Source organism: Hemicordylus capensis, chromosome 3, assembly GCF_027244095.1.
Source record: "Hemicordylus capensis ecotype Gifberg chromosome 3, rHemCap1.1.pri, whole genome shotgun sequence".
Classification (NCBI taxonomy): domain Eukaryota; kingdom Metazoa; phylum Chordata; class Lepidosauria; order Squamata; family Cordylidae; genus Hemicordylus; species Hemicordylus capensis.
The window spans coordinates 76,093,173-76,111,351 of NC_069659.1; the positions used below are offsets into that span (position 1 = coordinate 76,093,173).

An 18,179-nucleotide genomic window follows, 5' to 3' on the forward strand; every position below is an offset into this window, starting at 1 on the left:
GACTGGATTATCCTCTTTGGGCAAAGCAGAGCAATCACCAATGATTAACATAGACTTTTTTTGTAGGAGGAAATGCGAGCTCAGCTCCTAGCTTCCCCCAAAGGCATTACCTGAAAGCAAGCTCAGGCAAATTTTAGGAGTTTAATCATTTTACTGCATTTGAATTTCTGTTACAAGGAGTTCAGTAGTACTGGCAAAGATCAGAGCCCCACCTGGCCCACTGGGCTATGAGTTCTGATTCAACATGAATGAGCTGGGCACCAACATATCCAAATTGCTAGTGTGTGTAAATCTTCCTGCCATGCATCTGTAAAGGCATTCCACAGTGATGGATATGTGTGAGGCATTTGGATTTGGATTTGTTTGAGACAGGAAACCAAGCCTGGCCATTGTGTCTCTCGATTACCCATTTCACAAACATTGAGAAACAATGCTGGATTGTCTCTTCCTTCACAGAGCAATTACCATCTGTCCGAAGGCAATTCATGAGATCTGGGTGTTATGTACTGGTCAGTTCATTTGAATTCAGGCATTAATTGATTCCTTAATAAAAAGGAATCAGGCAGAGGCCTGGATGCGACATAATTCTGGATTGGTAACCCTGGGTTAAATGTTGGAATCAGGGTGTCCACAACATGTCCCCCTCTCACATACCTTTTTGCCTTAGGTGAACGGTATATGTAGCTTGGGTGGACTGGATTTGAAGATGGGGAAGGAGGAGGAAGGCTGGGTGGTATCACAATAGCCACTGTTGCTCTCCTCCTTCTCCTGTACATACAACACAGACCTATTAAAAATAAGCAAACTAAGACAGACAAGACTTAGGCCTAACACATAGTAATGATTATTTTTTTGATATCATAAATGAAACAAAGGAAGTAAGTCACTGTACATGCCTTGGTGGCCTTTAAGGTAACCCCATAGGTATGTTTCAGTTCATTAAATTCTATGATCACCTTTTGGAGGCCTTGCCCTATTTCATCCAATTTGGCTAGTTCCACTTCCAATTTTTGAAATCCCTCAATAGGTGCAGAACAATTAAAATGTGGTTGGATAGACAAAGCTGAGATCATATTCATAGGCAAGCCATAGGGCAGTACAGGGACATTGTATGATTTCCCAAGCTCATTCTCCAGTGCTAGCTGCTTCTTCCCCCAATCCATCTTACACAGGCAGAAAAGTTAGTGAAGGAGATCGCACCCTCTCTACCAGTGAAAGTTGCCATTCCAGTCCAACAAATTCTCTCCCCAATATTAACCCATTGATTTTCTCTGATGGTGTATTCGCAGGTCAGTGGGGGTGGTGCTCAGGGCCAAGTTTTCCACAGACTCCCAACCAAATCCAATTGCCGTTTAGTTCGTCCGCTTCTTTCACTACAAAATGAATTTTGTTGTGAGGAGAAGGGAGGATGATTTCATATACTGGACCAAGGACCTCCCAATTCCAATCACATTTATCTGAAATACCCAGATGTAATCTTACTGCTGGAGCCCACACTCCCTCAGATGCACCTTTCGCTCTGAAGCTGCACATGAGCTTGTGACAGACCCAGGAATTCACTGTCCAGGACCAGAGCAGGTCCCATGTGAAGCACTGGGATTGGGATCAATCCTGGCACTGCCTCCCTCCATAACCCAAGTTTTTAATAAGGCCACAAACACACCCTTTTACCCAGGTTGTGTGTCGGTTCAGGCTGCAGGCTGCAGGCAGCCCAAGCAGACACAGAGCCGAGCAGCTAGAGCACCTGGCTTTAGGGGAAATCTCTCAATGCACTGCACTCCTTGCATGGTGCATTAAGGGATATCTCGAGGCCAGGCTTCTGGAGGCCAGCCTGCAAAGATCCACCCTGCCATGCGCTGCACTGTGTATCAATGATTGTCTGGGGGGAAGGTAGATTCAACCTTGCTTTCCCCTTCCAGCCTGCTCTCCTTGCCCCAGAAATGGTTGTGTGAATGACCTCTATATGTTGCCTTTTAAATAAAATTTATGTGTTAAGTATAAGGTGAATTTATGCATAATTATATTAATTCTATCCCTCAACACTAGTGCTTGCTGGACTCCAACCACCTGCCATTCATTGCAAACCCTGGTGGATAGTCTGAATGTTACATGATGTGAGTGTTACATCATTACCAGTACTACACATTTTTAATATGGGAGAATTATAGACTTCAGCTGCTGATATCCTAACAAAATCCTTGTGTAAACAATGTTGAGTTAGTGCAAGAAAATAGCATAGTTGTACTAAAACCTGGAGGTTTGCTGAACTGTGCTATTGCACAGAAGTTCCCTTTAAAATAAATGAGGTAGGCCCCAGGTTGTGTAACTTCTGCACAAATAAAAGCATGTATGTGTACTTGTGTAGCTAGTGTTACACAACACTAGCTGGAACACCATTGCCAGACTGAGTGTAAGTAGATATCCTTCCACAAGGGCTTCATTAGTCAGGATGTCAGCCGTTGGATGATTGCATGCATGCTTTGAACACTATAACATATAGACAGTGGTTGGTCTGGAAGGAGATCCTCCCTGCTGCCCCATGTCTTCAGTATTTCTGCATGTCCTGATATATGAACCAGTTCATAAACACCACACTATAGAGTTCATATGCAGATTATGTACAAAAGAAAGTAACTTGTTATGCAGAAGCTAGACAGGCTACAAGAAATAGAGATGTAGAAGATTAGGAGCAAGGAATATGCCTATCAAGCTATCTAATGGTGCAGTGGGGAAATGACTTGACTAGCAAGCCAGAGGTTGCCTGCTGGTATGTCTTCCAGACTACGGGAAACACCTATATTGGGTAGGGGTGTGCATGGAACCAGCTGGCCTGCTCTGGTTCAAGTCTGGACCGGACCCAAACCAGACCGAGCCAGCTAGGTCTGGCACACTCTCCAACCCCCTCCCCCAGTACAGTTCAGTCCAGGGGGGTTCACAAACAATTAAAAAGAATTTTTTTACTTACCCCCTTCGAGGGAGTTGTTGGAGGTGGCGGGGGTCCAAAGAGGTTCCCCCTCCCCTGCCGATCTCCCTTTATGCCATCACCGGCTGTTCAGGCAGCTCTTCGGCCTATTCAGGCCTTCCCCCTCTGGCACGGTGGCCATTTTGGAGTCCGCTGCACCTGCACAATTGGCCTATGCGTGACCCAGGCCACACAGAGGCCAATTGCACAGGCACGGCAGCCTCCAAAATGGCTACAGCCCTGGAGGGGGGAAGGCCGATGGCTGGTGACAGCATAAAGGGAGGCTGGTGGGGGGAGGGATAACCTCCATGGACACCCCACCACCACCAGGGTCAGACCGAACAGGGGATGGTTGGGTTCAACCCTGAACGGTCGAAACTGTTTTCACATCCCTGATATCGGGAAGCAGCGATATAGGAAGATGCTGAAAGGCATCATCTTCTGTATTCTACCAAAGACAACCACAACGCTCTGTGGTCACCAGGAGTCAACACCGACTCGTCGGCACACTTTACATTCACATACCTACCATATTAGAAATTATTTTATCAGAATCTTTTTTTTTTAAAGGTAATAATGCATAGCATTTATATTATACTTGAGAGTGTTAAAAGCACTTTATGTATGCCTTGTTAATCTTTACACCAACTCAGGTATGTCAGTATAATTACATACTGCAGATGGGTGGAGGGCTAAAGCTGAGAGCCTAAGGCCACTAGGTCATTTGGCTCCCATAAGTTGTGCGCATATTTATATTGATCACAGTATAGAAATTGTGGGGGGGGGATAATAATTTCAAGGTTGAGGTAATGTGATCTCTTTAAGGAGAAATTATATCTATGTATTGTATACTGTAGACACAATAATGGTTATTCTTTCTTATAATGGTTCTTCTATTTTTTTTAAATACCTGTGTTACATACTTGTCTTAGACAGTATACAGTACATCAATTATAGTCCTTTTAAGTCCTGATGCACGGCCATGTCTCCAATTATCCTCAGGCACAGTGCTTGTCTGCAGAGGCAAATGCAAAGAGACTACAATTTTCTGTACAAATAAGTGCTGCATCCAGGGAGAATTAGAAGGGGGCAACCAGCACTAGAGATAGGACTGATGATTGTGTTCCCATTCTTCCTGTAACCAGTCTGTATAATGACTGAACAGGACTAGAATCGATAACACAGATAAAGTTATTTGTTGTTTTGATTGTTTTGTTGTAAACCGCCCGAGAGACTTGCATTTTGGGTGGTATACAAATATGTTAAATAAATAAACAAACTCCTCCCTCTCCACTATTGCACAACTAGGTTAAAATTCCCAGTTCTGCCTGCACTCCAGAAGGGGACTGTAAGAGAGGAAACACATTGCTGACCCTCAAAAAGTCAAAACTCAGTGCAATCCTTTATATGATTACTCAGAAGTAAATCCAGCTGTGTTCATTGGGGTTTAATGAGCTTGCAGCATTAATCTTCAAAACTGAGTACAAAACTGACTGATTTCAAGCATAGACTTAACTTTCCCATTGAATCAATGGAAATTAAAAGTGCTTAATCTTGGCTGGATGTTACTCTTAACGTTTGTTCATCTGTACGGTTTGGTGGAAGTTGTTTCATTGCACCAAGACAGTTTTTTGTGTTTGTTCTTTGTGTCTTAGAAGACAGTACTATATTTTAATATTAAAGATGCTGAAACATTTTAAAATTGATAGGTGTTTTATATACTCACTGCTTTTTTATTGTTACATTATTTTTAAGCCTGGCAGAAATACAACGTTAGTCAATGGCAAACTGAGCTCTGCCTATGAAAAATGAATGGTTTCAATTTGATTTTTAAATTGCATTTCAATATGGTCCGCATTGCATATCACTTTACAGAACTTGAAATGCAATGAAGCAGAGCATTTCCCATCAACCAAGCCAAGAACACATCTTATGAACTGTATAATGGTATTTCATAGCATATCCAATGATAGAGAACTAACTATTTCCACTTGTGGGAAACAGGATTACTTTCTTCTGAATTACAATATCTCTTTGTTGATTTCAGCCTCCAGGAAGAGGTGGCAAAAGGATTCTTCAATAGCCTCCAGGTCTGCACCTTATCAGAGGCTCACTTAACCAAAAGCAAAACAGATGCATAGATATTCTCAACAAGAAAGAACTTCCCTTCTATTATAACACTATATTCTTATTTATTATATTGTTGGGTTATAATAAACTAGGATTGGATGGATCCCTCTTTATGATTAAAACCTAAAACAATGGGTCAAAGAATATAACATCACATATGCAGAAGTATAGTTTAAAAGTACATACAGAAACAGGAATGGGTTTCAGTGCTAACTAAAAAGCAAATGTCAAGACATATTTTCACAGGAGGCTGTCCAGTCACAATCTTTATAAATGAATTTTAAACAGGTGTGAAGTCATTTGTGTCAAAATTCAAGGTTGGAAGAAAATGCTTTGGATCAAGTGTGGGCCAAGGTGGCTCATGGGACATATAATCCACCAAAGGTTTTCCCTGGACATTTTAGCCTTGTGTTTTTGCATATGGTGATCACCTGCAAACTTATAATTCAGAGAAAGAATTCTATTAGGGGAAATCATTGCTGGGCCATATAACTTTTGAAACCCAGTCATTTGAGCACGTACATACAGATCACAATTAAAAAAATAATAATCATGTGCATTACGCCTTTTAAACTTGAGTACTTTTTTGTATTCAGGTTTAAAAAGCAAAGTATTAATCACTTCTAAATTAATGAATTAAGTATCATGCTCCTAGAACTCACTAGATCTGTGTATGGGCTCTGGGCAGCCATCTGCCAGAAGAAAGGCATCCCTAGCCTCTGGGAGGGTGTCCAGGAGTATCATATGCTCTGTTGCAAACTCATTACTGGCCACCTGGAAAAGAGCTGAGAAATCAGGCTCCTTTGCAGTTCTGACAGGTTCTGATGGTGTTGAGGCATGATAATGGAAATGCATCATTTCCTATATACTAGTCAGGAGTTTGTGCTATAGCATACATACTTAGCAGGCCTTTGCCATGTCTACATATTTCTGTGGCATTCAATAGCATGCCGGGAGGCATGCTAATGCTTGGAGCAGTTTGCAGGTGTGGCCAGAGAGAAGGTAAATAAAGGTAAAGTGTGCCATCGAGTCGATTTTGACTACTGGCGCCCACAGAGCCCTGTGGTTTTCTTTGGTAGAATACAGGAGGGGTTTACCACTGCCTCCTCCTGCACAGTATGAAATGATGCCTTTCAGCATCTTCCTATATCACTGCTGCCCAATAGAGGTACCAGCAGGGATTTGAACCAACAACCTTCTGCTTGTTAGTCAAGCATTTCCCCGCTGTGCCACTTAAGGTGGTTATAGAAAAGGAAAGCACCCCTAATTGATGCTTAAAGATGCATCTCACCGCTCAACCTGGCAGCGCCCACACTGGCTGCTACTGGTGGCACCTTGGAGTGGCTGCTTCCAGTCTACTGAGCTAGATGGATCAATGGTGTGACTCAGTATAAGACAGCTTCCTATGTGGAACTTCTTTCCAGTTTTTGTTAATGATAAGGCTTCTTTCGCTATGAAAAATATTTTTTCTATATTTCCTCTTTAGGGCATCCATTTGCTTGTTGGCTTTACTTTCTGCTTTCTTACCATTTGCTTTACTCTGTCTGCATATGGATCTACTGCATGCTACAGCATTGCCAGTTTTTCTCCAGTTAACTGGCTGTCAGTCTGCTTGATCTTGGGATTCATGCAGCTCCAGACATTTAGCAGTTTGCCCTCATCATAACTTTAAATAAGCCACACATTGGCCTATAAGTGAAGAAGACATCTCTCTGGCCCTTTTCAGGTCTCCATCAGGGGGCAATGAATCTGTATGAAAGGATGGCAGCCTCTGCCCCTGCTCTATGTGCACTTATTAGAATGTCCCCATTCATACAGCTGTAAAGATATTCTAATAAACATGCCAACATTAGGGGTGGAGCCTGCAGCTACAATGCCAACCTATTGCACACACTAAACACACTGAACACCTGAAAAGGACTCCTGAGTTGTAATGCAGAATCTGGGTCTTTCAGATCCCACATATCTTTTGTATGTAAAATACATTTCAAATTTAGTAATCAAACCCATTTCCCCATATTGTCATTGCCATGTACTGTACATGGCTAAGTGAAAACTACTTAGATGCTTCTGTGTTTATTTTTGTGAGTCTTGCAAAGCATCTTGTATTATGGATATTTATTAGTTAACCCTTGCTAACTGAGCAAAGACGCATCTTTTAAAAGCGGCGATTCTCTTCATTTAGCATGGGAGAGAAACTGGTCCTATCCGTCCCTGGCACAGCATCCCTCCAGGGACTGTTGCTGGTGTCTGTCTTATGTTTCTTTTTTTTTAGATTGTGAGCCCTTTAGGGACAGGGAGCCATCTTATTTATTTATTATTTCTCTATTTAAACTGCTTTGGAAACTTTTGTTGAAAAGCGGTATATAAATATTCATTGTATTGTATTGTATTGTATTGTATATTTATGATCAAGTTTATGACCAGAAAAGTGGCATTATTACCAGACGTGGCATATGAAAGACCTCACATTCTGCATTACAACTCTGAAATTCTTTTGTCAACATTTCTGTGATGTTTTGATGCTGTCCAAATTAATTGTTTGTTAATTAGGCACCCAGATTTGTTGTCTTCTAGACATTCTGAATAGTCTTAACTGAACTTAAGTAGAAGTGCATTTCTTTAAAAAAACAGAAGCAAATGAAAGTCTGGTCCTAATCCACTAAGCAGCCTGCGAATATATATTAAGTTACAGAAAGAAAGTACAAGTTAGATGTCAGTCACCTGCCCGCTTACAAAAGTGTTGATACAGAATGATTTAAAACAGACCAGCCAATGTTCTTATTGGCAGATCGAGAATGCTTTAGTCAATCTGTTCTCTCTGTGTGTATATCTGTTTGTATATATAGTTTCATTCTGTAGTTTGCTCGACTTACTTATTTAATTAGAATTCAGCTTGAATTGTCCTAAACTATGGAAAATGCACCCTCTGCTGGCTGTTAGGAGAATGTTACAAGAGAGATTTAAAAAAAATTACAATATAAATATATATTCTAGATAAATATTTTACAAAAACTTCCACTATTGTTTTATAAAATTTCCATGGGGCATGAAAGAGATGTCTCTTGACAATTTTACACGATTTGCTAAATAGGAAACATCACAATATCCTTCTCAGTTATTAGCAGAAGGAAAATGTATGTCATAGAAATTTGCCAAACAAATGAATTCCATTAAAGTGTATTAGAGAGAACATCACATCCTATTAGTGTAGAGTAGGAAAATACTATTTGACTAAAATGCGGAGTACAATGCTGCTGAGCAAAAGCAGACTATATACTGTAAAATGATGCAAAATGTTGACACTATGTCTAGAATATTAACACCAGACATGACATTAGTATAATTTTTCCATATCAGCCTCCTATTGAAATGCTAGAGTGCACATTTTAATATACTGGGCCTGCCTTTCTGACAGGAATGTGTGTAAAGAAGAGTCAGCGTTGGGACCACTTTGCATTTTGCATGCTATGGGAAGAGACAGAATGTGGCTATGCTTGCTGCCACTTTTTATGATGTGCAGTACGGGAAGCTATTTATCTGAGATGCCTGTGACATAGTTATAATGGGGTGCATCTGAAGGAGGTTTTGTGAGGAGTGGAACAGCACTTCCACTTGCTTAGGGGAGATACAATTTCTGCTAATTTGGTCACCCAATCAGTGTGCCATATCACAGCCTCAGAGTTGGCTTTTCAGTGATATTGGATAGACAATGAGGACAGGAAAGTTCCATTCCATGAGTAGGGTCACACTTATGGTACTCTGGGCCCAATGCATTAGGTCCAGCAAGGAATTGCTAGAACTAATATGCTTTGGCTCTTTAATCTGTTTCTCTATTAGATGATTCACTGTAGTACACACATGTAGGAGCAACATACTACCTGCACTGCAGTACTGGGGACTCAACAAAAACTTCCTTCAGTTTGCTGGCTATGTGGGACCACAAATAATACTACAAACTGATTGAATTCTGACTAGTGGGACAAAAGTTGTGCAGCCTGGGTTGAGATCATGGACGGGTTTTTGTCCAAATGACTGCAGAAAAGAATCACCACATTTTAGGATTGGCTAGATATCATTTTAGTTGAATTAGGGGTGTTTTAGTCAACAGGTATAAACTAACTACAAATGTTTTCATCATCTTTCTTGCCAGGCGAGTACTGTATCATTTTTTCCCTGAGTACCAACCTAGTTTGATCTTGCAAAAAAATATATATTTTTTTGCATTTTTAACTTAATCACAGCAGCCACAAGGCCTCTTCGTGAATGCTATGTATGTGTAGGTACATGCACCTGATACCAACATGTACATAATATGCATACCACTGTATGTGCACCAGCTACTCTACATTAGCAGGACTCAGCTTTTTCAGCTGGGGTCCCATTTATTCAATTGCATGCACAGAAAATCTTTTCAGACCTTAATATGTGGAGATCAATTGCAAGCAACCCCACCCTCCCTATAACCCTGAAAGGGGTGGTGGAAAAGTTGAAAATGAATTATGATGGGTAGAATCAAGACAAAGTTAAGCATTGTGATTCAATGAAAGTTTAAACCTGAGTTCAGTAGGCCTTACTACAAGTAACAGTGTAAAGTATGACAGACCTAAACCTGCTGATTTTAAAGGAAGAAAGTTAACTCTGTTAGCACCCCTGCTAACTGGGCGAAGAGGCACCTTTTACCGTGGTGATTCTCTTTATTTAGCAGGGGGAGAGTAACTGGCCCTATCCACCCCCAGCACAGTACTTCCAGTGACTGTTGCTGGTGTGTGTCTTATGTTTCTTTTTAGAATGTGAGCGCCATCTTATTTGTTTGTTATCTCTCTTTGTAAACCGCCCTGAGCCATTTTTGGAAGGGCGGTATAGAAATCAAATTGATAATAATAATAATAATAATAATAATAATAAAGAAGGACTTCAGTATGCTTAATTTTAGTTGGATAATAACCTATGTTTCATAACCTGAAGAATGCTCATATTGATTCTTGAAAATAATACCTTGTTTGGAACTCAAGTGCATATTGTTACAGGATGCAGCTGTAATAGTGGTAGTGCATCTGCTTCATTTGCTGAAGATCCCAAGTTCAATCCCTGGCGTCTCCAGGTAGGGCTGAGAAAAACTGCTGCCTGAAGCCCTGGAGAGCTGCTGCCAGTCACAGCAGATAATACTGAGCTAGATGGACCATTTGTCTGACTCAACAGATAGAGATTCCTAGGTTCCTATAATCAGATGTGATTATAGGATCATATGTATGTAGGGATGTGCAGAACCGATCGTGGACCACACTGCCACAAACCAGGCCAGTTCGAGTGATTTGATCACAAACCACTTCGAACTGGTTCGTTGAACTGATTGGTCCAGCCAATCGGTTTGACCAAACCAGATCACATACCCATCGTTCAGATGAATTTGATTGAAATTTGGACTGAACTGCATCAAACGATCTGTGCACACCCCTAATCATGTTGTTATATATGGGAAGAGGCTGTAGCTCAGCCATAGACCACATGCTCTGCATGCAAAAGATTCCAGGTTCAATCCTTGGAATCTCCTTGGAGACATGCTGGCCGTCAGCATAACTGACACTAACTGGACAAAGAGACATAGCAACATAACCCTTGTTGACTGAGCAAAGAGACACCTTTAAAAGTGGCGATTATCTTATATTTAGCAGGGGGAGAGCAACTGGCCCTATCCAACACCAGCACAGCATCCCTCCATTGGCTGTTGCTGGCGTCTACCTTCTGCTTATTTTTAGACCATGAGCATTTTGGGGACAGAGGACCATCTTATTTATGTATTATTTATTTTTCTATGTAAACCACTTTGAGAATTTTGTTGAAGAGCTGTATATAAATATTCATAGTAGTAGTAGTAGCAGCAGCAGCAGCAGCAGCAGCAGCATAGACAATACAGAGCTAGATGGACCAGTTATATGATTCAGCATCACCATTCCAGCAAGGGGACTTGTACTAATGTTGAGATGCTTCACATAAGGAATAATTAGGAAGTGGAGACCAATGCCACACATTTCCAGCAATCTCAACATGCTACCTGTAATGAGAAATCAGAATCTAGTCCAATAATTTCTGTATTGCTTGTAATTCCCTGAAGAAATCAACTGGTGGATGAAAGAACATCCTGTCTGGAAGTTATGGCACTGGTGACTTAAATGTTGCCCTTGAGATCCATAATGTTATAAATAGACCCTCCTCAATGGGCTGCACAGTTAAAGATACTCTCTAATGATGTGTGTCACTATGAAATGATAATGTTCTTCATGGAGCCCTTCTTTAATGATGTGTGTTACTTTATAATGATAATGTTCTTCTTGGGGCTAGACAATAGCTTTATGATCACTAAACCAACCTATCAAGGAGATAGGATTCCTGATATCTTCTCTGCTACCAGTTAGCAGAAAATGTGAATATTGTAGACAGATAATGTTATAGAAAAAATGAAAAGAGGAAAAGAAAAGAAATAAAGAAAAAGGAAAGGAAAGTCAGATGCATGTAACTATCTAGAAAAGACACTTTGAAAGTATTATTGGAAAATAAACTTCTTTGGCAACCATGATAGTAATCATATTATGTTTCTGTCTTTTTGGTGCCAAAATACATGGTATATGCATTGTGTATTACTGTGGCCCAACTTTGTAGTTTCAAATCCACTTCAGGAAGGAACAATTGAAAGCACAGGAGTGGTGTGGGGGAAGCAGCGCTTAAAGCCTTCCCAGTAGTGATGTGCCTTTATTCAAATAATATTTGTACCATATTACTATGCTTGCTTGGACCTCTGTCTCATACATGCATGCACCTTGGTTGACGGGAACACAAACATGATTAGGGGAACTTACATGCTGAAGCTTGGGAAAAATATTCAAGTGCTAAGGAAAAGCACTTGTAATACTTCTGTATTACAGTCAACTGTGACCAACAGGGGAAGCAGGCAACTATCTTTACAAAGAGTCATCCCCAGACTGGCTAGCCAGAGGTAAGGAAAAGTGTGATGTCAAGTCGATGTCGTCTCCTGGTGACCATAGAGCCCTGTGGTTGTCTTTGGTAGAATACAGAAGGGATTTACCATTGCTATCTCCCACACAGTATGAGATGATGCCTTTCAGCATCTTCCTATATCACTGCCGCCCAATATAGGTGTTTCCCATTGTCTGGGATACATACCAGCGGAGATTCGAACAAGCAACTTCTGGCTTGCTAGTCAAGTCATTTTCCCACTGTTTGTACCTATGTAATTTTGGAGTCTTAGGCCTTTGGAGTGCCCCTCCCACCCCCTGATGCAAGTTAAGCATCATCCCCTACACACACACATTCACACTCACAGTGACACATGCTGTATTTTTAACACGTGGTTTCTTGAGGGCACAAACAGCAACTGAACTCACAACAATGTAAGAATACAAAGTAGGTATGTTTATGCAAATATGCATTAGCAGAAACAATTCAACGTGCAACTTAACATATTCCCATCCCACATATTTCTTTCCCCACTCCCCCTTTTGTCTCTAAAGTAGATGTCAGGCTTGGATGCCCAGCACAGCACGAAGCCGGAAGCGCAGCGACCACACCACCCAGGACAGACTAAAGAGGATTTTAGGGTCCCCTGGGGGTTTGGAGGACTTTGGCCTGGAAGTCCAGGGGTAAGAGTGCCTCTGTGGCTAGCACCAAACCAGCTAGTATGAATAATATCTATCAGGTCTGGACAGTGAAGCATCACCTCAGAGTTCCCCAGAGGGGAAAAACAGAGTCAACAGGAAAAGCAGGGAAAGGATTTTTTTAAAAAAATAATTAAAATAGCACAATACAAAACTTCGGTATTGAGCATCGATTGGGTAGTGAGTTGGACCATGAAAAAGGAGGGAAAGCAAGGTGATAGAGCTAAGTTACTTGCAAGAAAAACTGAAGTACAAAAACAGCGAGGATTATGCCATTCCTGATCTTCTGTAGTTGAGATGAAAAAGGGATGGATGTCAAGCAAAGAGATTCAGGGTTCCACACCACCATTACAGGTGGAGAAGTAGACACCTTAATACAGGGGTCTTAAGCATCTTGGTTTCAGGTCGCATTGGGTTCCACTCTAGATGTGTACAGGGGACTCAAAAGCAGTAGCGTCGATGGGAGTTTCCATGGCAGGATTGGACAGAGGGTCCAGGAGCAGTCCTGCGTCTGGGATCACACTAGATTTTAGGTGCTTGTATCAATTGTAGGATTTTGGGACATAAGGCACGAAGCTTCCTGAATGGCAAACTTTGAGAGGTTCCCAAGGTATGAGGACAGGTATGCTAATAACTTGTTACTGTGAGTCAGGGGACCGTGTGGGTGGATCAGCACTATTTGACAAGAGCACAAAGGCAGCAGGGGTCTAGGTATGCCAGTCCAATCATTGGCCAGCAGTTACTTTGATTACATTGGTTGATTGGTCCATTGGGCCTTTCCACTGCCTCAAGGCTTACTTGCCAGGCTGGTAATTTAGCCTCATCTAAAATACAAGGTACTTTGTATTTTGGAAAATACAGAGGGTAACTAATGGTGCAGCAGGGAAGTAACTTGCCTAGGGAGCAAGAAGATGCTAGTATGAATTCCCGCTGGTATGGTATGCGGCAGCCAGGATGGTCTCTGGGTCATCCCAGAGAGACCATATCACTCTTATCTTTAAAAATCTACACTGGTTGCCGATAAGTTTCTGGGCAAAATACAAGTTCTTGGTTATAACCTATAAAGCCCTAAACAGCTTGGGCCCTGGGTATTTAAGAGAATATCTTCTTTGCTATGAACCACACTGCCCATTGAGATCATCAGGAGAGGTTCGGCTGCAGTTGCCACCGGCTTATCTAGTGGCTACTAAGGGACAGGCCTTCTCCATTGCTGTCCCGAGGCTTTGGAATATGATGCCTAGTGAAATAAGAGCCTTCTCATCTCTTACAACTTTTTAAAAGGCCATCAAGACACATTTGTTCACCCAGGCTTTTAATTAGATATTGTTTTAATTGTTTGATTTGTATAGTTTTAACCTTTTAAATTTTAAATTGTTTGTTTGTTTATCAAACTTCTATACCACCCAAACTTTCGTCTCTTGGCGGTTAACATAAAACAATTAAAACACATATAAGAAGTTAAAACAATTCAACAATTTAAAATCAACCATAACGTTTTTGTTTGTTGTTTTATTTGTTGTTTTAACCTTTTTATTTGTTTTTTTTATTGTTTTGTTGTAAACCGCCCAGAGACCTGTATTTTGGGCAGTATACAAGTATGTTAAATGAATGAATGAATGAATGTTTCCCAGACTATGGGAAACACCTATATAAGGCAGCAGCAATACAGGAAGATGCTGAAAGGCATCATCTCATACTGTGAGGGAGATGGCAATGGTAAACCCCTCCTGTATTCTCTCAAAGAAAACCACATGGCTCTGTGGTAGCCAGGAGTCAACACTGACTCAGCGCAACTTTACTTTAAAATACAAGAGCACTGTGTGCAGTTTACAGAGGCGTAACTAGGGAAAACGGTGCCTGGGGCAAGCACTGAAATTGCGCCCCCCCACCCCCGGAAATATGGAAATGTGTCACAGCCATAGTCAAATGTGGGTTGTGGGCTGCATCCGTGCAAGTATACTGGAACAGGAAAAATGAAACACGAGGCTACAAAGGCTCTTTAGAAATATATATTTTAAAGAAATGTCTTGCACACCAACAGCCTAAGTTTGCAGTCCTCATGGCCAGAAAATAAATGCTTTTAAACATAGTAATAGGTTTTGTGTCCCAAAATGGAAAAGACAAGACAGGTATTCAGAGGCGTAACTAGGGAAAATGGCGCCTAGGGCAAGCACTGAAATTGCGCCACTGTCCAAGCAGGAATGATGGGACTTGTAGTCAACAATATCTGGAAATCCCTGTTAAAAGGAACACTGTACCATCTAGACATGGTTGTTGATCAAAACCTGAAAATATGAGCCATCTCTGTAAAAGACTTAGAACAACAGTCAGGAGTTATGCGAGGATTCCAAGTGTCATTTTCTCTGTCTCCTCTCATTCTTTAAAAAACATGACTTTGTCCTAGAGGATCACCTGCCCAAATAGCCACTAGCAAAATAGGGGAAGAAGAAGGTGGTGGGGGTGGGGGTGTCTATAAACCAGTGAATGATTCCTGCCAGCCTTTGTCTTATGATGACTGTTGGCTCATGATGGGGTATATGTGCATTCACCACACTAGTGCTTACTTTGACACCAAGAGGGAGGAGGATACATTAGTTTGCCACACTAGACAGAGGCATTTGCAACAGGAGCAGATAGCCAAGTTCTGCCAGGGCCAAAACCAGCCCCTGCCAAACTAAGAAATCATTGTAATTTGCCCCTTCCTGTCACAAGCAGTGTGCTGTTCTCTTATTATTGACTCTAACTCTCAGATATCCCAGTCATGGATGGAAAATTCAGGGTCAATTTACAAGAGACACATTTTCTACATGGAAGTTTCTTCTGTGCAGGTGCTGTGCAGAAACCCATGTGTAGTGATCAATACATATATAATTATTCCGCCAGGGGCATAGCAAGGTTGGAATGGGTCCAGAGACAGGATTTCAAAATGGGCCCCCAGACCCTCAAAGTCCAGGGCCTCCACACACCCCAGGCCTCCAAGGATTTAAGTCTGATATTTCAAAATAAGTATGCTACCTGGAAATACATTTCACTGAATACACGCATGCACACTTCACAGTATATAGTGATATACATTGAGTACTATATATTTGTGCTACTTTTAATGCCTAGAACACACTAGCAATGCTAATTATTAAAATGGACCCCTTGCTGAAGATTAGCAAATGATACTTTCAACCATGCAGGGTGAGCCTATGTTTGTTTTCTCAGAATTCTGAACAAATTCAGTAAAGTTTGATTCCAGGAGTCTTTTCATACCAGGCTTTTAAAGCCCTTTAACTCACATCTCCTCTGGAATAGAGGTGCTGCATTCACATGTTGGCCAGATTTACCCTGAAGTCCCTACAAGTTATTGGGGAGCAGTTCACACACAAGAAAATAAAATAAAATAAAATCACAACACATGCTTCACAGTTCTCACTCAAACCTTCTGGATTGCAAAACAACTTGAACATAAGTGCATTTATGAATGAATGAATGAAAATAAATAAAATATACTTGTTCCAGAAGTGTTTGTAATTTTCTGACATGAAACAAGCCACTTATAGGCCTTTTTAGATAGTTTTTGTTTTTAAAGCCAGCACATTTTCCAGTCTGTTTTAAATTAAATATTCAGAGACTTCTCAGTCTTGCCCCACTCCCCATATCAAAGCCCTATGGCAAGCAGATCCCTATATATGGGGGTAACCACAAAAAGGAATTCACAGCCTACCTAGCAATAGCTGTTCTGGATGGTCTGGTCTGGGCAGAGGGTCTGCTGCCTGCTTCCTCCTTCCTTCCTTCCTTGCTTGGGGCCTACTCGAGTTCAGGTTTCAGGGAGGCCTACTCGGAGGCCTCTCTGGAAGCCCCGCCCACCCACCAATCAGCTGAGAGGCAGGGAGAGAAGACCTCTGCAGTTTGCAGGCCTTGCCGATCCTAGGCCTCTTTGCCGAGCAGCCGGAGCTGGAGGCAAGTGGCTGAGGGGCCCTGGGGCTGGGCAGGTGGGCAATGGGGTGGGGGTGGCAGGGACTGGCATGGTGCCCCCACCTCAATGGCACCCGGGGCACGTGCCCCCCCTGCCCCCCCAGTTACGCCTATGGCAGTTTACCCTTCCCAGACTCAAAGCACAATATTTCTGTTGTCACCATCTTGCTTGCCCGAAATAGGGGCTAGCTCTCTGAGCACACAAGCTTCATTTTATACAGCAGTTTTCTAGCCCAAGGTGGGGACTACATTACAAAGCAGGGGAGGGGTTACCTTGGCACATCTTTCAGCCTTCCTCAAATTCTTTCTCGTTTCAGCCCCTTCCTGCCTACCCACAGATCTCCAAAGCCATTTCCTGTTTCCCCTTTTTTTGCAAATGTGTCATGGGATAGAGGCACACAATTTTGTCCAGAAATCTACTATACACCATTCCACTTTCTTCATTGCTCCTCTGTCTTTTACTATTAGGTGCATTCTCAAACCAAATTCTTCAGATTCTTGTTTATTTCCCTCATGGATCTCTGACCTGTTTGAAGGTGCCACTATATAGCAAGCATAATGCTTATAGTTTCTTTTCAATAAATGTCACTTTATTGACATGAATTGTGTTTATATTCAACTGTGGAAGTGCCTCTCATATGTAAAATAACCCAAGAATATATAAGCCATCCAATATTTTCCTAACACTTATAAACTAGGCACTAAAAATCTCTGAACTTACACATGAAATATAACATTTAGGGAAGTGTATGAAATGATGGTTCATTATTAAGTGTATTGTGAAGCCAGAGGGTTTAAAAAAAAATATCGTTAGACATAGCGCAAAAGTTACAAGTGTATCTTAACAGTTTCTATTTTTTATATTCTGTTTTTACCTTTGCTCATTCATTGGCAGCAAAACAAAATACATAATCACGTAACTCATATATATTTTGTACCACTCACTAGAACCCATTCATAAAAAACTACTTAAAGTGAAAGCTTATTGTTAGAATTGTAGCATAAGCCCATAATCAAGGGATGAAATATCAAGCTCATAAATGGAGCTAATTTTGGAGAACAAATTCCGTTGTGATTGAATGATACATAATTTTGACAACTGGAAAAACTTAAGTATACATTTTAATCAGTTGGGTGTAAAATATGGAACACTGTTCACAAATCCTGAAAGAGGCTTTTGTTACTATATGTGAACAGGTTTTGCAGACACAGGCAGAGGTTCAATTATACAATCCATTCAGCTACCCTTGGGAGATGGCTGTATGTGTACACAATGGGAAAGAGAGCTGCATAGTTCACAAAATGCCAGTGTTTCAAAGAATGGCATACAAGCAGTGGTCAGAGCAACAGTTTTGTCATTATTCTTTCTCTGCAACCAAGGATCATATTAAATCTTGGTGATAACAGCAGAAAGAACCCACAGAACTAAGAATTTCTGCCTAAGTAATCAA

The 18,179-nt window shown here is 41.3% G+C and overlaps 1 long non-coding RNA gene across 1 annotated transcript in view; it reads right to left on the bottom strand.

The window, feature by feature from the left end:
* LOC128352232 (uncharacterized) overlaps positions 1 to 16,591 on the bottom strand; it is a 91,655-nt gene extending 75,064 nt beyond the window's left edge. The window contains exon 1 of the long non-coding RNA XR_008320274.1: positions 16,478 to 16,591. This is a non-coding gene — a long non-coding RNA (uncharacterized LOC128352232). The remainder of the gene's footprint in view (positions 1 to 16,477) is intronic.
* Between the last annotated feature and the right edge of the window lie 1,588 nt (positions 16,592 to 18,179).